At 45.5% G+C, this 21,788-nt stretch overlaps 1 protein-coding gene across 1 annotated transcript in view; it reads right to left on the minus strand.

The window, feature by feature from the left end:
- Nucleotides 1–21,788, minus strand: part of LOC126272359 (protein turtle homolog B-like) — a 442,077-nt gene that overhangs the window by 72,583 nt on the left and 347,706 nt on the right. The gene's annotated exons all lie outside the window — the stretch shown is intronic.

Consider the following 21,788-nt stretch of genomic DNA (forward strand, 5'->3'; position numbering starts at 1 on the left):
TGTGGGTTCCATCTCTCATGGCCCTGTCTTCGATACATGGTTAAACAGTAAACTGTCTTTCTTCTGTCCTCTGTGGAGGTCGAACCATCAAGGTCAGCATGTGTTTAGAGAACTTCTATTGGGGGGAACAGGGCCTATGTGTTATCACACATTCTGATCATGCTGAATGTTTTAGGCTTCGTGTAGTCTCTAATCTACTGAGTACTCTCTAGAGCTCTAATGTTTGTCGTGAGCGGTTCTACGCAGCATGGGATAATTTAAGACAGATTTGTAGACGGCCTTTCAATAGAGCCAAGACGTCACATTTGGCAGAAAATGTACGGAGTGACCTTCCAATAAGGATCGATGTTTCATTCTCCGTCGTCCGGTGGCAGCAATATTTCATCCATTAACTTCTACTTAAATATATGCTGAATTATATCCTGTTAAAATAATTTTTACTCTTAGCTGATGTGATTTCATTTACATATACGAAGTGTATGGTTGTAAACAGTAAATGTCAATCAAGTACAAGGTGTAGCCATAGATAAGCACATTGTAAGTACAGAAAGTTAGATTGCCATGCCCAGTCTTATCAGTTTTCTAAGCTCTTACAGAACGTTAGAACGTAAACAAAGTGTAAATCAGAAACTTGCTGCCAAATTAAAACTGTGTGACGGACCGAGACTAGAACTCTGGACCAATGCTGTGAGGACGGTTTGTGGGTCGTGCCTAGGTAGCCCAATAGGTAGAATTTTTAACATTGTGCACCCTGACAGCAACTGTCATAATTGAACATGTAACACGTCAGCCTCAGATGCAAATAGAAACCAATTTTTCCAGAGGTTTCAGCCAGAATAATTTGGCTTTCATCAGAAGCCTCTCGTGGCCTACCTACTTCGTCTGCGCAATGGGGGTCTATTGTTTCTCTTCATCCCAAATAATGTAGATGCATGACTGGTTACTACGGTGCTACAGTTTTATACTTGAAATGGCCAAACTTTGGCATGCATTAGTTTATTGTCACTGGTTTCTGAAAAAGGCCAAATTATTTTGCCTGAAACCTGCGAAAAGACTGGTTTCTATTTGCATCTGATGCTGACCTGTTACATGTTCAATAGGTAGAACACTAGCCCGCGATTGGCAAAAGCCTCGAGTTCGATTCTCGGTTCTGCATACAGCTTTAATCTCCCGGAAGTTCAATATCAGCCAACGTCCAGCTGCAGAGTCAAAATCTCACTTAGGAAACGTAAATAAAAATAATGCATACTTTGTAAGATGATAGATTTTTGCGTGAGCCTTACCTATACCAAGAGGGCGAATTTTAGACTGAAAACGGACGCGAGTGCCCTTTTGAACGCCGTGGGTGTGTGGGATTACAGGTGGAAACCGGCAACACTCGCATATAGCAGGAATGACGTCACGAAAAGCCCTTTGCATAGTAGCATTTCAGAGGCGAGAAGTGGCTTTCGTTCGGAGCTTTGTAGAGTATTCAGGGCCATGAAGGGTTTTCTCGTTGAGAGAGTGTATAGGAGCAAGATGAAATATATAACAGGCAAATATTCCAGCGTGAAGACATTAAATGATTAGAATTACTGACTACAACAACTTTGTTGTGGAACAAATACTTTAGATGTTATACTATGAGAAGCACGTCTCCACATATAAAATTTATATTGTCACTAATATTAATTAATATGTGACAAACAAGATTTCGTTGATCAACTCTTGTTAAGGGCAATGAATTTATATGCACGAAATTTACCAGCGATACATGGTACAGGCGCGATAGTGCGAGGTAATACAATAATAGTATTTATCAGTGTATAGACATACATAGGTAAGATAACAATTGAGATAAAGCGCTATCGCATTCAGGGATGATAGTAGCAGCACAATTCGAGATCACAAGGTGCAAATAACTGATCCAGTATCAGGTAAATTGATGACTACTTATGATGCAATTAAATTTGGAAAATAGAAGAAAACAATAAGGACTAACACTAACACGAATAGATGATAAGAAAGAAAAGACAAGTTCCTTGTAAAACAACACTGCACATCTTTGAACGTCTAAGAATGTCTTGTAACTAACACACACTTCGTTCTATAGCATAATAATTTAATAACATAATTTAAGAGCATGTTATTCAGGTATAAATTATCAGAAAATCAGTTACTTAATTTGCTTGTTTCATTAACTTGGTTCAAATGGCTCTGAGCACTATGGGACTTAACATCTATGGTCATCAGTCCCCTAGAACTTAGAACTATTTAAACCTAACTAACCTAAAGACATCACACAACACCCAGCCATCACGAGGCAGAGAAAATCCCTGACCCCGCCGTTCATTAACTTGCATTTGATGCAATACGCTATACTAATCAGTCACGAATAATTAAACTAATTTACATCCTAACTTTGAGACCTGATATGATTTTTGAAGTAACAGGCCAGGGTGGTAAGTCTATAAAAGGACCATGCAAAGTTCACAGCTGGTGGTGGTCAGTGTGGCAGTTACCAGAGGGAACTGCAGGTGTCACAGGTTGTGGTGCCAGAGGTACAGCTAGAGGAGGAAAATGCTGATCTAACAGGTTGTGGTGGCCAGAGGGGCAGCTACCAGAGGGAACTGCTTGTGTCACAGGTTGTTGTGGCCATAGGTGCAGCTAGGGGAGGGAACTGCAGGTGTCACAGGTGGTGGTGGCCAGAGGGCAGCGAGATGAGCGAACTGCTGGTGTTGCAGGTGGTGGTGGGCAGAGCTTCAGCTAGAAAGAGAAATGCTGGTGTCACAGGTGGTTGTCGCCAGAGGGGCACCTAAATGAGGGAACTGCTCGTGTCACAGGTTGTGGTGGCCCGAGGTGCCGCTAGGGGAGGGAACTGCAGGTGTCATAGGTGGTGGTGGCCAGAGGGGCAGCTACAGGAGGAAACTGCTACCAGCAAGGGTTGGTGGCTAGAGATGCATCCAGAGGAGGGACAGCTTGTGTCACAGGTTTTGGTGGCCTGAGGGGCAGCTAGAGGACGGAACTGCTGGTGTTACAGGTTGTGGAGCCCAGAGGGGCTGGTAGCAGAGGGAACTGCTGGTGTCACAGGAAGCGGTGGCTAGAATGGCAGCTAGCGGAACGAACTGCTGGTGTCACAGGGTGTGGTGGCTGGAGTGGCAGCTAGCGGAGGGAACTGCTGGTGTCACTGGTTGTGGTGGCCGGAGTAGCATTTATCAGAGGCCACAGCTGGTGTCACAGGGGGTGGTGGCTATTGGGGCAGGTAGCAGAGGGAACTGCTGGTTTCACAGGTTGTTGTGGCCAGAGGTGCAGCTAGAGGAGGGAACTGCAGGTGTCACAGGTGGTGGTGGCCAGATGGGCAGCAAGAGGAGCGAACTGCTGGTGTTGCAGGTGCTGGTGGTCAAAGCTTCAGCTAGAAGAGATTAATGCTGGTTTCACAGGTGGTGGTCGCCAGAGGGGCAGCTAAATGAGGGAATTGCTGGTGTCACAGGTGGTGGTGGGCACAGGGGCAGCTAGCGGAGGGAAAGGCTGGTGTCACAAGTTGTGTTCGCCAGAGGGCCAGATAGAGGTGGGAACTGCTAGTGTCATAGGTGGTGGTGGCCAGAGGGGCAGCTAGAGGAGGAAACTGCTACCAGCAAGGCGTGGTGGCTAGAGATGCATCTCGAGGAGGGACTGCTTGTGTCACAGGTTTTGGTGTCCTGAGGGGCAGCTAGAGGATGGAACTGCTGGTGTCGCAGGTGGTGGTGGCCAGAGGGGCAGCCAGAGGAGGGAACTGCTTGTGTCACAGGTTGTGGTGGGCAGAGGGGCTACTGGCCGAGGGGCTGCTAGCAGAGGGAACTGCTGATGTCACGGGTTCTAGTGTCCACAGTTGCAGCTATTGGAGGGAACTGTAGATATCGCAGTTTGTGGTGGCTGGAGTGGCAGCTATCGGAGGGAACTGCTTGTGTCACTGGTTGTGGTGGCCGGAGTAGCATCTATCGGAGGGAGCTGCTGGTGTCACAGAGGGTGGTGGCGATTGGGGCAGCTAGGAGTGGGAACTGCTAGTGACACTGGTGGTGGTGGCCATAGAGGCAGCTAGAGGGATACATCACTGCTGTCCAGCCTATTGCCAGGAAGGGTCTGTGGCTTGGTTTGGCAGAAGCGGCCGTTGTGTTTCAGTAGGTTGGTCTTTGAAATAGCTTGAATGGTGGATCGCCAACATTAGTGAATCGCACAGAAATGTTTGGGATATTTGCCGCCAGAGAGGCATCGATTTTCAACTGGTTCGCTGATGTGCCTGGACAATGGAACTCTAGGGATATTATTAGCAGTTCGTCTAGTAGTTTGTGTTACACAGACATGTGAACCTATTTTCGTTTACAGTAGTATTATTGCCTGTTTTGTGGTGTGCAACTTGTAATGTTGCTCAAGCTTAGTTGCCTTAAAGGAATACAAAATTAGGCTTAAGTATCTTTTGCAAAATGAATTTTTATTGACACATAGTTGCCCCATGTATTTCCTATATTTTGTAAAATTGGGGAACATCAATTGAACTTTTAGAGATTTTTCAGGAAGACCATGCAGATCTACAATTAATAGTAACAAGAAGTTATGGGGTTTGGCCAATAATCGGAAAGCGACATTTATCATAATACTTCATTATTCCGCCAGAAGTAGTAAGTTTCATTGTGTTTGTACCCCATTGTCACATGTGGAGAGTGAAATGAGACATGAGGACAAAAACAGATTGGTTGATTTAATTTATTTAATCTGGCCCTCACATGAGGAACAGCTTGTTGGGGTGTTCTGTTGCCACTCACCTGAAATAATAGATGTCCAGCTTTGCTGATAGTGCAAAGAGTTTTGCCTAGCATGTGGTCACTCGCATGCCGCTGCCAGCGCTGTCTCTGTCTGCGACCGTGATGACAACACGGAGGTGCACCTGGTGATAACTGAATTCCCTCCAGTGAGTTGACAACTCCCTTGTGACCACGTACTGCATTCCAGATATTGCTGCACCGAGCGAGGTGGCGCAGTGGTTAGCACACTGAACTCGCATTCGGGAGGACGACGGTTCAATCCCGTCTCCTGCCATCCTGATTTAGGTTTTCCGTGATTTCCCTAAATCGTTTCAGGCAAATGCCGGGATGGTTCCTTTGAAAGGGCACGGCCGATTTCCTTCCCAACCCTTCCATAACCCGAGCTTGCGCTCCGTCTCTAATGACCTCGTTGTCGACGTGACGTTACACACTAACCACCACCATCACACCAGATGTTGCTACTGGTGTCAAAGGCTCGTAGTTTTGGATGTGAAACTGTCATGAGAATCATGTAGGACATGAATGGCTGAGTACTTAACTTATAGGCTCATTTATGGCTTAAGGCACACGCACTAAATACTTCTGTGGTGGCAAGTGAGTAACGGCTTCCGTCCTTCTGGTAGCTAGCGTATTCCAGCGTGATTTTTGGGCAAATGCGGCCGATACGCTATATTGCCTTTTTATTAAGACTCGGTCTCTCGGGTTGTCAACAGTAGTTTGTCCTTTACACTAGATATCCTGGCGACTCACCATTCTCGTTCTGTTTCACCTCTCCAGAATTATCCTAACAACTGGCTCCCTTAACCCCATTATTTAATCTTCACACATCTCCGTTGGGCCCCTTCCCCTGCTCCGTAACTCAAACACTATGGAACTTATTTCAACACTAGGATTCTTGCAAGATTACTTCTAACTCCTTATTCACGACTTACAAGCTAAAATGAATATCTTATTCTCAATACTACCACCTTATGCATTCACCTTCTTTCTGATGCTTTTGTGCTTGTGATATCCACTCCACTGGAATATGAACGACAGCTTGGTCTGATCTCAGTCCTGTGCCTCGTGTTCTACGTACTGAAACAAGGATTACGCTGTTTGTGGTGAATGTTATGACAGTAGTAAATGTTGCCTCTTTTCGGTTCTGATTTTCTCAGTATGAATTTACATGCTGTGATACAGGTCCAAGGAGACTCGTCCCTCCTACTAGTTCAGAAGCGTGTTTTTAGGCTGCACTTATTTCGGTCCTAAGGTTTGATTTAAGCTGGCTATATCTGTGGCTAATAGCACTTCCATGGTCTACTCTGGCCAATGAAAACGAGGCAGCGAAATATTCAGGTGAGTTACTGCCGAAATCGTGGTAGGAAACCAAGCCGCTTTATCTCACACGCTGTTTCATTTAATAACAAAACCCCTCCCGTTAAACTGTAGCTTCTCTGCTGATGTAAGCTTCCCGTGTTCGAGGCAACTAGCCACTACATCCATTTTGTCAAAGATAGAGTACAAACAATGCGCCTCGACCTGCTGAAAGTACAATTACGGTTCGATCACTTCTCTACTGCATTCCGTTACTTCCTTTTGTCCCACTAAAAATTTCACTGCGCAAGAATCCTGCCGCTCTAATATAACCATATTTGTGATATCCCCTCAGCGTCGTATTTCTACATATGTGAAGTTGTCTTTTGCAATTAACAGTAGTCGCGCGTTTCTGCTCTTACAAATTTCTTCTGTATCTCCCACTACGCAGGATATGCGTGAATGGTGTAACACTCGTATTGTGCTTGGTTTCTGCTGCTGGTACTGAAACGGAAATACAAATTTTCGTTCCATCAGGTCCTAACGATACTGTGACTGTCCTGAAATAAAAAGGTAAGCTTTTGCGCTCAGGTTCTAAAACCGCCCCAGGTCCGGCGGTACTTCCTCATGTACTTTCCTGAGGCCCTGTAAATACTGCTCTGCTGACAGCAAGTTTTCCCCTACCTGACGTCATACATCGTGCTGCACAGTCTCCTGTAGTTCTGTTGCTTTCCCCTCATTCTTCGCAAACATAATCTTCTATGGACTGCAACAATTTTTGACATTACTATTTCCCTGTCTAAGACTTCAACTTCCCCTTGCAGTTCCCTGGTACTCTAATTAAAAGCCTCTTCTGCGGCTGTGGCATAACTCATTACTTATCCATTCTATTTTCGTAGTAGTCTTGTGCTAATCAGTATGTCCTTTTCTAAACTTGCTGTCTGCGTAGTGTGCCAGTCACTAATGGCTTTGTCCCCTATAATGCTTAACCTCTGCCAAAATGTTGTTCACCCTTCGAATGTCTTTCCTCATCAGTAGTGCCGGCGTCGATTCAACATCTGTTCCTTCGTGTATATGGAATAGCCCCCAGTACCTAGGTCATCTCCTTAATTTCTTGTTCACCCCACGTATTCTCTCACATACCCCAGAACTTCCTTCGAATATCTCGTGCCTTTCGTTTCCCTAACGGAATTTGTCGAATGCTTCTTAAATTCTTCTCCCCTCGTTACACATCTCCCATGTGTTGATTACATCGTGTATCTCCGAGTGATGATTGGTGGTAATTACGTCTTCGTGCTTGACGAGAAACACAAAACACACCCCCTCGAGATGTTGGTTCCGTAACGCTTCCACCATGACGGAAATCAGTAATCCCACTATAAACCACATCACCCAGCCCCCTTTGCGCCTCACCCACAGGCACGAAAAATTAATACTTTTCTGCCCCTTGAATTCATTGCTGCTCGCCGCTGATTATATTAATCATACGAAATATATAACTAACTTAAAAATTATTAAATAACTATGTCGTAGGCCTTCATCCATAGGGTTTCCTCATCACCGTTTCGTTCACAATCTCTTGTTTCTCTTCGTATAACTTTCTACTCACTGTCCCTTTCTGGCCTGCATCTCCTGTTCCTGGATTTACTTCCGGGCTCGCTTCAAAGGGCTTCCTCCGCCCTACATTTACGATTATCGTCCTCGCCGGAAACTGAATCTTGACAGTTGTTATGGCCCCTGATACTTTACTAAAAACTTCTTTGTATTCCCTTCGGCGTATACGAAGATGACAGCATCACCCACGGGCCAACTCGTATGTTGTATCCTTGCCGTATGGGCCACTGCTTTTTCGTGTTTGTCAATTACGAGTGTATGTGCCCCCCATACTCTATTCAAAACTTCCGTAGTCACTCTGTCGAATTCCTTTACGGACTCGCCCGCCTTCCTTTCATCGCTTTCAATAGGTCGAATGTTGATGGCGTGTGTGTAGTGTGTGTGTGTTTGAGGTTTACGGGCGCTAAACAGCGTGGTCATCAGCGCCCAAACGCATAGAAACAGGAACACAAGCGGCGAAGGGACGAAGACGGACGCCGAACAAGGAGAACGGCTAAAAGACACAGGCCTGACGCAGTTCCAAATGCGCACATACAGAGGCAAAACAAGAGGAGAAGAAACACACTAAAAAGGAAAGGGAACACAAGGAAAAGAGAACAGATACCGAAGGGAAATAAGGAGGTAATCGTGACTGGCGGACCTCTTACCTAAAACCTGGGTGAGCCAGTCGCCCAGCAGCACATTAAAACCTTCTCCCTAAAATCCGAGGCAACAGATTGGACAGGACACAAAACCGTAAGACCTTAACCACAGTCGCTGCGTCGTCTAGAGAGCAAATCCGGTGGCAAGGAAACCACCGCCCTCTGGTCAGAGAATAAAAGACAGTCAAGTAAAATGTGGCGGACAGTAATCTGGACGCCACAAGCACTGCAGATTGGGGGATCCTCCCGCCGGAGTAAAAAACCATGCGTGAAGGGACTGTGTCCAATGCGGAGGCGAGTGAGGAGAACCTCATCCCGCCTGTATGACTGGTAGGACGTACGCCATGGTCGCGTAGTGGCCTTTACCAGACGCAGCTTATTGTCAGAAACTGCCAACCACTCCTCTTCCCATTGATGCATAACACGAAAACGCAAAAGGGAGGTTACAGCATGAAGGGGGATGGCACAGTCAACAACGTGAGGGAGGGAACATGCATCTTTGGCAGCCACATCCGCCAGTTCGTTTCCCCTAATACCCATTTGCCCCGGCACCCAGCAGAAAGAAACCTCCTTCCCCAGCCGTTGCAGGTGGAGTAGGGCATCATGGATGTTCTGGACGACCGTATCCGCTGGGTACAAGTGTTGCATGGTCTGAAGGGCACTCAGGGAGTCAGGAAAGATGAGGAACTTAAGACTGGTAACACATCTCATCTGCTCCAATGCCCGCAAGATTGCAAACAATTCGTCATCGAGGATGGTAAGCCGTAAGCCGTAACTTGATGACTCGATCAGGGAAAACAACAGCACAACCAACAGAGTCCCCCTGTTTAGAGCCATCTGTGAATACAAGTACATGATCCGGATGCTGGTTTAAAATATCGTAAAATAAGGAGGTAAATACAAACGCCGGAGTGCAGTTCCTCCAGTTCTCCGACAAGTCTAGAAGGATGCTGGGCCTCTGGAGCAACCAGGGAGGCAGGCGAGTAAAACCTTGTCGTTGGGGGGCCACACGCTCCACACCAAGGGACTCAAGCAAATGCTTGGCACGAATACCAAATGGTTTTGTTGCCCTGGGACGACTGGAAAAGAGACGTTCCATAGGCGGTCGGGCAACGGTAGGGTACGCAGGGGAGGTAGGACAGGCAAGGAAATGACACACCCGTCGCACCATGAGGAGTTTCCCCCGGATGGCGAGCGGCGGTTCCCCTGCCTCAGCACACAGGCTGGGGATGGGACTGGTACGGAAGGCACCAGTGGCCAGCCTGATACCCTCATAGTGTACTGCGTGAAGGATCTTCAGATACGAAGGCCTTGCTGACCCATACACGGTGCAAGCATAGTCAAGACGCGATCGGACGAAAGCCCTATAAAACTGCAGCAGACGCGCCCGATCTGCTCCCCAGGACCGATGGCTCAGACACTTCAAAATATTCAGTGCCTTCAGGGCCCGCACCTTGAGGTCTTTAAGGTGAGGCAACCACGACAACTTGGAATCAAAAGTGAGGCCCAGGAACCTCACAGTGTCTCTGAAAGGAAGAACGGTGTCCCTCAGACGCAATTCAGGGGAGGTAAAAAGACGACGAGAACGATTAAAATGAACACACACAGATTTGTCTGCAGAAAAGGTAAAACCCGTCTTTGCAGTCCATGCCTCTAAGCGCTTTATCGTAAGCTGTAACTGCCGACTAGCACTGACAAGACTGGAGGAAGAACAGAAAACAGCAAAATCGTCCACAAACAAGGAGCATTGGGCAGGACTCCGGATAGTGGACGTGATACTTTTAATAGCAACGGCAAAGAGGGTGACACTTAAAACGCTGCCCTGAGGAACACCATTCTCCTGCACGTACAAATCCGATAGCACATTACCAACCCGATATCGAAAGAGGCGGTGAGAAAGAAAGGACCGAATGAAGATGGGGAGACAGCCACGAAAGCCCCACTCATGGAGTTGATTGAGGATAAGGAGGCGCCAAGTAGTGTCATACGCCTTATTAATGTCAAAGAAGACCCCTAGACAATGCTGGTTACGTAGAAAGGCCTGCTGGATGGCGGCCTCAAGCAGGGTCAAGTTGTCTATAGTGGAACGACATCTCCGAAAGCCACACTGAGAGGGGCTAAGGAGCTGCCTGGTTTCGAGCAGCCAAACCAGGCGGCGGTTGACCATGCGTTCCAACGTCTTCCCAACACAGCTCGTCAAGGCAATACTCCGATAACTACTGGGATGCGTTCGGTCCTTCCCTGGTTTGAGGAGGGGAATCAAAATTGCCTCCCTCCACGAGTCAGGGTACGTGACAGATAACCATATCATATTGAAACAGTTCAGGAGAACTTCCTTGGATGGCAGCAACAGGTGCCGCAGCATGCTGTACCGGATTTGATCATGACCAGGTGCAGTATCATGAGCCACAGACAGCGCAGAATCCAGTTCCCACATTGTGAAGGGGCAGTTATAGGGTTCAGAATTTAGAGACCGGAAGTCCAAGTGACCCCTTTCGATTGCAGTGCGGTAGCGGCAGAAATCTGGATCACAGTTAATAGTGACGGTAGATTCCGCAAAATGCATGGCCAGTGTCTGGGCAATGTCTCTCGGCGCCGTGAGGAGACATCCCTGATGCAGCAATGCCGTGACAGGTAGCTGGCTGAGTTTCCCGGAAATCCTCCTGATGGCTTCCCATACTTTCGTAGAACTAGTGGAGCGAGAGATGGAGTTCAAGAACGATTGCCATGACCGTCGTTTGCTCTCTTTGATCACTCGCCGTGCTCTGGCCCTCTCACCCGAAAGGCCGCAAGATTGTCAGCTGAGGGGCGGCACTTGCGGCGGGCGCGGATGGCTGAGTGGCACTCAGTGGTCCACCAAGGGACAGGACGCCTCTTGGGATGACCGGATGACCGTGGGATTGACAATTCAGCAGCATGTGAGATCACGGCTGCAACATGGTCTACCCATTCGTGGACGCTGGCACGGTGTTCCAAAACAGCCAGTTGGCTCAAAAGTGTCCAGTCAGCTCTGCAGAGGTGCCACCGGGGCGGCACTGGTAATGCCACAGCCTCATCCAGGAGGCGAATCCAGAGGGGGGAGTGGTCACTAGAATGGAGGTCAGCTGCAGCCTCCCACAGAGCAGAATCCGCTAGTGCTGGAGAGCAAAAGGAAAGGTCAATAGCCGATGACGATCCGGAAGCAGTACAGAAATGAGTGGGAGCACCAGAGTTGAGGAGGCACAGTTCTTCAGACATCATGACGCTTTCCAGAATGCGACCCCTGGGGCAAGTAGTCGGAGAGCCCCATAAGACATTATGAGCGTTGAAGTCCCCCAGAAGAAGAAATGGGCGGGGGAGTTGGCTAATAAGGTCCGTGAGAGCCTCAGAGTCTATCGCATCCGGAGGTGGTAAATAAACAGAACAGACTGTGAGCCTCCGACCCACAAGAATGTCAACTGCAACTGCTTGCAAGTCGGTGACGAGAGGGAGCTCAGATGAGGGGTGCACGTCACGGACAAAAACCGCAACACCACCCTTTGCCCTTTGCCCCGTCAGATCATCTTTTCGATATACGGTATAGCCGCGTAAAGAAGGAGAATCAGTGGCCCGAAAATGTGTCTCTTGGAGACATAAGCACAAGGGGCACTCTCGTATAAGGAGTTGTAATTCGGCCACATGCGTCCTGAAACCATTCAGGTTCCACTGTAATATGGGAGCCAGTGATCAGGGTGGCTGAACATTCATCCTGCCTCTGTGCTTTGGAGGAGAGACCGTACTGGCCGGAGATTTATTCCTGGGGCGAGAAGATCGCCCCCGGTCGACATCAATGTCCATAAGATCCGATGACGACCCACGGGAGATGTCAGACAGTACGATGGCATCATCATCGGACCGACGCTGACTAGTCTCCTCAGGTGGCAGAACCTTCATCTTCTGAGGCTTTGTCTTGGGGGGCTTGGAATGCAGAGCCTTGTCAACAGTTGGAGGTTGACTCGCCTGGGCAGAAGGCGCCATATGGGGGGAGGCTGGAAGTACCTCAATGTCAGCAACCACGGCCTTGTCCGATGTAGCGGGGAGAGCCGCAGATTGCAAAACAACCGCAGCAGCACAAGTGCACTGGCAAGTACAGGTTTTAGTGCAAACACTAGCAACCTCCGTTTGTGTAGCAACAGTGGCCAGTTGTACCGGTTTTTTGAGAGCGGAAGCGAAAGATGTTGAAAACACAGGAGGTTGCATGGCCTTAAAGAGCTTCTTGGCCTCACCAAAGGGGATGCTCTTAGATGTTTTAATCTCCTGTACCTTCCGTTCTTCGAGATAGATGGGGCAGATCCGGCTCCAGACAGGGTGACTCCCAGAGCAATTCACGCACTTCACAGGCGATGAACAATCTGCTCCGTCATGGGCAGGCTGACCACATTTACCACAAGTGACTATCCCATTGCACCCCAACGTAGTATGCCCAAAGCGCTGACATTTAAAACAGCGCATTGGGTTGGGGAAATATGGCCGTACGGGCAAACGTAAGAACCCCGCTTGAACATGCTCTGGGAGTCTCGGGCAACTGAATGTGAGAATAAACGAGTCAGATTTGACGAGGTCCCCATTGACTCGTTTCATAATGTGCTGCACGTCAACAATTCCTTCGTCAGCCCACTCAGATTTTAGCACGTCTATGGGGATATCCACCAAGTCCCTACACGTCACAACACCCTTACTATAATTCAAAGAGGAGTGGAGCTCGGTCTCGACAGCGTACTCTCCTAGACAGGTTGCTTTCCGAAGGGCAGCGACTTGACGGGAACTAGAAATTTCAACTAACAGAGTCCCATTGCGCAGTCGCTTTACAGATTTCAGTGTTCCTGCAATTCCCTCAAGACCCTTGTGGATGTAAAAGGGAGAAACCCTCTCAAAGCTACCCTCTTTCCTTTTAATAATCAAAAACACATTCTGATTATCAGCATGTGCTCCGTTACTACAGTCTGTTAAATCTCTAGCAACACCAGGCGCTGGAGGACTCGCAGCGCGTAGCCGCTTTTTCGATGGGGTGTGTTTTCCTACCAGCGGCCCACCCAAGCCACTGGTAGGGGGAAATGTAGAGGTCTAAGGGTCCATTGCGGTCCCACGAGCAGCTAGGGAACTAAAAGTCCGCTCAGACAGAGCCCCGCGTGCCTGAGTAAGCCTTATACAACTGGGGTGCGGCAGGTGCCCCAGAGGTTGCCCGCTTGCGACTGTTCCACCCCAACAGCCATGCATCTTCTAGGCGCGGAGCGCACCGAAAGATTGAGGGGTTTTTATAGAGGTTGGCCTTCCTCGCAATCCAGGCGGTCAAGCCAAGATTACCATTCCCCGCAGCACACAACATTTCACCGCCGCGCCGTACGGTGGTCGCTGAAGCATGTTCGTGGGTGACGGTGACAGGACACTGGCGGCGCAGACCAGTTCCCAGCTCAGGACCCCGGGGTCGCCAAGCCCGTACTCAGCAAGTGAATGGTGATGGCACTGTACGACCATATACTATTTCATATGGTGACAATCCTGTATGCGGGTGCTCTTTTAATTTGTAGGTAGAGACGACGTATCCATATAGACATCAAAATTTGTGTGATACAAGTCAACGTACTATCCAGGAGCCCTCCCGACTGTCCCATGGACTCCTTAAGTTCATCCATGGGCTCGTGGATGGAGAGGACGCGTCCTGTAAGTAGCCACATTCAATAACTTACACAAATATTTAATTATCTCTAATTTGAAGTTCGTTCGCTTGTCAATTATTGTTTCAGACATTCCAGATTTCATTATCCAGTTATTCACAAGAGCTTGTGCCACTGTTGCTGCCTGCTCGTTTGGCGCCGCGACCATCTCTACATACTGTGAATAGGATCTGTAGTTGTGAGTACATACTTATTCCCTGCAAGTAACTGTACTCTTGTCCGACACAAATCTGATATCTGTGTGCAATGTATGAGATTCCACATGCCTGTGTGCCTATTCCTCTACCAATACTTTTCTGCTATTCTATTGCTGGCAGATGTGCAACCTCCCTGACCTACTAATAGGCGATCATGAAATCCTTGTAACACGCTATTCCTTAGCTTCGCATGTTCTACTATCTGCGCTTCCAACTTGGTTTCACTGCACATCAACCTATCCTGAATGCAAAACTGTGACTGCTGCTAATACAGCTTACATTCGCCATCTACTCTTTTTACAGCTTGCCATTCCTTATGCTCATAACCCGAATACGTAACACTGCTACTTTTTTTAACTAAGCCATGTACATTTCCGTGCTTCGTCCCGGGTTTGTACGCAACTTATAAAAAGAATTCCCTTAGTCTTACTTCCTATCGTGTCATCCTAGTGGAAGGATCCTTTAACCCCAAAAAACATTTTAATCTGTTAGTACTCTAACACTTTCACCACACAGATAACATTTGAAATATGTCATTCCATAAATAAGGCTTAACATCCCATTCTCGGTTGTGGAATAATTTTTGTATGCGGAATTTAGTTTCCTTGATGCATGAGCTACCTAGTGTTCTACGCATTCTTCCTCTAGTGACAACACACAGCCAAGTCCATAATAGGATGCAACGCATGATAAAAGAAATTCTGTATTAAAATGAGGATATACAAATATAGGATTTGACGTTAAAGCTTTTTTTAGCTGCTCAAAACGATGTTGGCACTCTTATCACCACACAATTTTAGTACCCTCTTTTAACAATTTGTCAACGATCTCGCAATATCCGGAAATTCTTTTACGAACCGGCTGTAATAGTTCGACAGTCCCCAGAAACGATTGCAAATCCCTTACAGATTCTGATGTAGAAAACTGACGTAGCGATCTCATTAACCTTGGGTTTCCTTGAATACTTCACATGTTGTTCCATTTAACTCCCATAGATGATTACGTCATCGAGATACACTAAGCATTGACATCGTTTAGAAAATCTGAGAACGCCATACAACAATCGCTGAAACGTTACAAGAGGATTTTTACTCTGAACGTCACTCTTCTGAATTGGCAGTGCCCCAGTGTCATGAAAACACTGTGCCGTGTCGATCGTGTGGTGCAACCTAATATCTGGCTATTATTTAAATCCGTTGTTGAAAAATACCTGTATTGGCCTAAAGGACCCAAGGTTTCTGTGATGTTTGGCAAAGAGATGTCCGTTTTGGTTTTCGCATCTAAGTATCTGTAATCACAAAAAGCCTATATTTTCGTGTGCAGTCCATTTTTTTTCCTTTTGCATGTTGACTATTTCTGCTCTTAATGGACTGTTACGTTTTTTAATTATTCCATCTTTCAGCTACTGATCGGTGAATTCGTCCAAAATTGATTGCAGGTACCTACACTATGTGAGCAAAGGTATCCAGACACCAACAAAAACATACGTTATTCATATTAGGTTCATTGTGCTCCCATCTGCTGACAGGTATTCCATATCAGCGACCTCAGCAGCCATTATCCATCGTGAGAGAGCAGAATGGGACGCCCCGCAGAACTCATGGACTCTTGTAGTCAGAAGATTTGATGTCACTTGTGTCACACGTCTGCACGCGATATTTCCACACTCCTAAGAGTCCATACGTCCATTGTTTCCGATGTGATAGTGACGTGGAAACGGGAAGGCACACGTACAGCACAAAAGCGTAAAGGCCGACCTCGTCTGTTGAGTGACAGAGGCCGCCGACGGTTGAAGAGAGTCGTAATATGTAATAAATGGACATCTGTCCAGAACGTCACACAGAAATTCCAGACTACATCAGCATACAATGGTCGTACTATGGTAGTTAGGCAGGAGGTGAGAAAACTATTTCATGGTCGAGCGGCTGCTCATAAGCCACAATGACGCCGGTAAATACGAAACGACGCCTAGCTTGGTATAAGGAGCGTAAACATTGGACGATTGAACAGTGAAAAACGTAGTGTGGAGTGACGAATCACGGTACACAATGTGGCGATCCGATGGCAGGTTGTGGGTATGACAAACGCCCGGTGAACGTCATCTGCTAGCGTGTGTAATGCCAACAGTAAAATTCGGAGGCGGTATGTTATGGTGTGGTAGCGTTTTTCATGCGCTTATAACCCTTGTTGTTTTGCATGGCACTATCACAGTACAGGCCTACAGTGATGTTTTAAGCAGCTTCTTGACTCCTACTGTTGAAGAGCAATTCCGGAATGGGGAGAGCGTCATTCAACACGATCGACCACATGTTGATAATTTACGGCCTTTGATGGAGTGGTTACACGACAATAACGTCCCTGTATTAGGCTGGTCTGCACAGAGTCCAGACCTGAATCCTATAGAACACCTTTGGGATGTTTAGAAACGCCAATTTGGTGCTAGGCATCACCGACCGATCTCGATAACTCTCCTCAGTGCTGCTCTCCGTGAAGGATGGTCTGCCATTACCCAAGAAACCGTTCAATACCTGATTGAAGGTACGCCTGCGACAGTGGAAGCTGTCATGAAGGGTAAGGATGGGCCATCACAATATAAAATGGTTTATATTTTCCAAAAGGGTCGTTACCAGTTACACCTATAACAGCATCACATAACAGTGGGACATGAATCACCAGTCTATAGCAGACCATACAGAACCCCTACACAATGTGATCAAAAGTATCCGGAGACCTGGCTGAAAATGACTTACACGTGGCACCCTCCATCGGTAATTTCAAGTTTTCGCTCCCCTTTTGGTCTTAGTTTCGCAACACTCAGTAACTCCGTATCAGACCAACCTCTCAACTGAGCCAGATTCCCAAAGTCTCCCACAAGGGCCTCCACAATCTTCGTTGCCTTAGCAAAGGAAGGAGCACGTAATCTTTGGACTGACAAATCAAAACCCCACAGTTACGGTCCCAGTTCTACCAACCTACGCTGTTCTGTATTATTCGGTATTAATTGTGCTAGCTACCACAATAATGTGTCTATTTCCTCCGGTTCTGCAAGTCTTTGAGTCGAAGATGTGTCCTTGACAACAATCATTTTGGGAACTAACATTCACAAAACAAGAAAATAGAATACAATAACTTAATTCTTACGTCTAATAATGAGCTATCTCGCCTTTCGGCATTGCCTAGCCATATACCTCAAACGATTACATATATAAAATTTTACTACTTCGTTCATCGTTCTGAGTGACTCTCATGGTATTTCTGCGCACATCTAACAGGAATTTACCAATCGCAACTTACATGGCCTCTGAAAGCATACAAACTCAATCGTTCTCTGCATGCAATAAAAGCTACTTTGCAAACTCCATGACAGTGAAGCTTCTTCTCCATGAACAAAATAGAATGAATTTTTTTTACTCAGCGTGTTCTACGCTGTAAGTTCACACATTGGTCTAACAAGACATCACTGTTCTGACACAAGGGTTAAACAACCTTTGATTGTCACCCATGAAGAGTGAAATGAGACGTCACTATGACAGTAGATTGGTTCTAATAATTTATCTATTCCTTCCCTCAGTTGCAGTAAATGAGAAGGAGCTTGGAAGGTCGTCCAGTTGCTTCTCATGTCTAGCATTTGTGATAGCAAATTTCAGATGTTTACAGTGATTAGTTTTGAAATATAGAATAGTTTTTTCCCATCTTCCTCGTTCTCAATTGACGGTCCTCTGAATATGTTGATTTCTAGCTGGATAGCAATATAAGATCATAACAAGTTTTCTGGGAAATGTAATTGAAAAAGAAACCGTGAAGTCAGCAGAGAAGCCAGTATATATTCAGAATGTTAACGACATAAGTGTTGAGTGTAACAGATCTGGAGATTCATTCCTCAATACTGCTCCTACAGTTGACTTCTACCCTGCAGTACAACCTGTATATAAGACTGTGTAGATATCAAAATGAAAATCTTATGGATTTCCATTGTGAAGAATTATCTGCCCTATTACAATTAAGAAAGACTACCTTAACATAGAAGTATATTTCGTTCGAAAAAGAAGACTTATAATAAGGAAAGGTGAAACTGAGCTAAATTTTCAGAGTAGACATATACTATAATCACTGTAAAACATGGTGTTATAATTACTTCTATCATTTTCTGTGCCCTTTCATTCTACGTTTTGTTGGGTGAAGAAGTTGTACTGCTTTCTTGAGCCAGACGTCCGTCTATTGAATAAAGGCTTCTCGATTAAACAAGAGTGCTGAAAGCTACTGACAATGACTTAAATCAACATTATGCTCTGCACTTTATCGAGCGAGGTGGCGCAGTGGTTAGCAAACTGGACTCGCACTCGGGAGGACGACGGTTCAATCCGGCGTCTGGAAATCGTTATGTAGGTTTCCTGTGATTTCCCTAAATCACTCCAGGCAAATGCCGGGATGGTTCCTTCGAAAGGGCACGACCGACTTTCTTCCTCATCCTTCCCTAATCCGCTGGGACAGATGACCTCGCTGTTTGGTCTCCACCCTAAAATCAACCAACCTCTACATTTGTTTTCTGAAAATCAGCATAATTTGAATAACCATATTATTGGTCACGTGTACAATCTAGGAAATCGAACACTAATGAAAGAATATGCATCTAAGAAATCGCATTGGAAAATGGTGATTGGGGAACGAGATATGAAATGAATTTGTTGATAATGATGGGCGTTTCAGCTCCTGCATCCCGCTCAGTATGCAACTTCGTTTCGAAGTGGATTAGAAGAAATTTATCTTAACGCTCCCCAAGAACTGGTTCTACTTAGCAGTAGACGAGATACTGCATTCATTATCTCTGATGAAGTACACACCAAATCCATAATGCTAGAGGAATAAAATGGGTTTCGGATCTAACAAAATTTCTAGTATCGAAGAGAGAGCTAATTTCTTTATGAAATGGATACAGTAAGTTACACAATTTTTTTGTCAAACAAAAATTGGATCTCCAATGATTACGGGATATACAGCTGTTCGGCTGAACACTGATAAAGTTGAAGGTGTATTTGAATTCGTCAATGTTTCTCGAAAAGAACAATTCAGTCGATTATAGCACGAAGAATACTACCCGAATGTAGGAGTACTCTGCACTTTTCAGTTATAATTTGTTAATCTGAAGATGATTGATATGAGATTAAAGTGCAAACAAGATCATCTTTCGTAAGAAACACATAGTACACTTTCTTGTTATTCTTCATGTTGTTCCAGAAACGACATATTCAACTAATTGGTAAAAAGGCGTCTAATACTGTTATTTACACAAGTACATGAAAAAAGAAATAGCGTACTTATGAAAGTTCGTGATAGAGAGCAATAATAGTTTCTCATGAAATTCAGTTTTATTTACAGTCTTAATTCAACATACGTAAGTTTTTCGTGCACCTACTTTCACCCACTACTTATGATGCCTGCATCACTGGCTCACCCACAGCGTGTCACGCTAACTTCATCTGTGTTCAGATGATTTAGTTTATCCTCTCCGATGGATGCGAAATGTAAAGGCACTAAGACCGATTGCCTTCTCCAGATCAGTCATTAGTAATGAGCTGGACCATGTTGTTATTCGATGGACTCGATCGATTTGATATTTGTCTCTCTGTGGCAAATAGATCAGTTTCTGCATGAGACTTACTCTCTGCGCACCCAGTTGTTTTAATATCTACAAAGACAACTTTTTTTCTCTTAAAGCTATATAGTATTTGATAGCACATTTAAAAGAAGTATTAGCAGTAACTGTATCTCTAATGAAATGTGCATGTTAAACAGGAGATCCCACGCACTTTTCTATTAATAGCTGACATTTTTCAGCAACTATACTATATATTTCAGAGTAAAATATAGTCATCTGTTGCACAGATACCTTTATTCCCCTTTACTAGTTTCCAGAAATTAAATTTTCATCTTACATGTGTTTAATATTGGTTGAGTAAAGATCGATATCTTCTTCACAGAAGACACTTTCACATATACACAGCTACTGTCGCAGAAGAAGCCGAGTAGCGCAGTCTCCGTAGTCTACTGGTTATGATACTGGATTGTTTCTTCGAGGATGATGAGTTCAAAATTCGCCTGCACCGTGAAAAACTTTACTTTCTATATTCGGTTCGAGTACACTCTAGAATTATCCGCAAATGGCAAGAAGTATTGTACTGGAATGTTCTGTAGCTGTATATATACCGTATGTGATCTGACCGGAGACAGTTCACTCCACGCTGTTGTATGTGCAAGTGCTGAATAAACCTTCGTGGTGTGAAGTTATTGTTCGCCATTCATCTACTTACACCTTCCTCTACGTGACAATATGATTAATTGACTCTAACTCGTCAAACTGTCAATCTGTGTTTCCAGTAATCACATAGAATTCGTATATTTTCGAACGTACCGCTACATTACCGTTCTGTAAAGCAGATTCTGATATCTGCCAAATCTATAATAAGCTTCTGAAGATGACAAAGCGATATGTCGAAACCAGTAAATCGAAGTAAAAATATTTCTGCAGTTGACGACTAAATTGTATTATGAGTGATATTATGTAATGTGAATCCAAGGACAATATCAATCGGTAAGGATTTCCTTCCCACATCTCGGTCTAGTCATTTACGGTTCGTCTGTAGTACTTTGTCACAATTCCTAGAACCCGTACAGCTTCATCAGCTAACGCTCATTCTTAGTTAAGGGGAAAGGAATGGTCTCGAATACTGACAACTATTTTATTGCAGTCTGTCGACCGCTAGCGTGATTCATCCCATATACAGGATGTTCCATGATGAATGGTCAATATTCATGTAGATGAGAAGACCATTCAGCTGAAGCATGGATGGACATATGCTCTATTGATAATGGTTCCAGAGACAGACGATGCAGCCGGCCGCGGTGGCCGTGCGGTTCTGGCGCTGCAGTCCGGAATCGCGGGGCTGCTACGGTCGCAAGTTCGAATCGTGCCTCGGGAATGGGTGTGTGTGATGCCCTTAGGATAGTTAGGTTAAAGTAGATCTAAGGTCTAGGGGACTTATAACTTAACATGTTGAGTCCCATAGTGCTCAGTGCCATTTGAACAATTTTTTTTTCGACGGACGATGTACGTATTTTTCTTGTAATAGTGGCGCGCAAATTTGTATATTAGCCACGAAACCTCTTTGACATTTTATTCTAGCCAAAACTACCTTGTTCCTTTCGTCTTCTTTCCTTGGGATGTCTTTCTGCTATTAAAATATGCTGTTCAATTCGACATTGTGCGTAGTTTGTTGTGAGGGATGTACGGAGAAGGAGTAAGAATGTATCAGGAGAATCGGTTAACTGTGTTTCATAACGCACTGGCTAAAATCCCACTCATCTACACTAATGAAGAATATGCGGATGTTGTATAAATTCACGGCTTCAGTATTGTCAGTGCTACCGCTGCTGTCGGAAATCATCGGCGCTTTCCGATATGTCGAATTCGTGATCGAAGAACGTTTACCAGGGTTTTAGCACATTGCGTGAAACAGGTGTTCTTGCAAGTTCCCAGAGTCCTTATGAGCGTGTAGTACAAGGACCTTCAGA

Source organism: Schistocerca gregaria, chromosome 5, assembly GCF_023897955.1.
Source record: "Schistocerca gregaria isolate iqSchGreg1 chromosome 5, iqSchGreg1.2, whole genome shotgun sequence".
NCBI classification, from domain to species: Eukaryota; Metazoa; Arthropoda; class Insecta; order Orthoptera; family Acrididae; genus Schistocerca; species Schistocerca gregaria.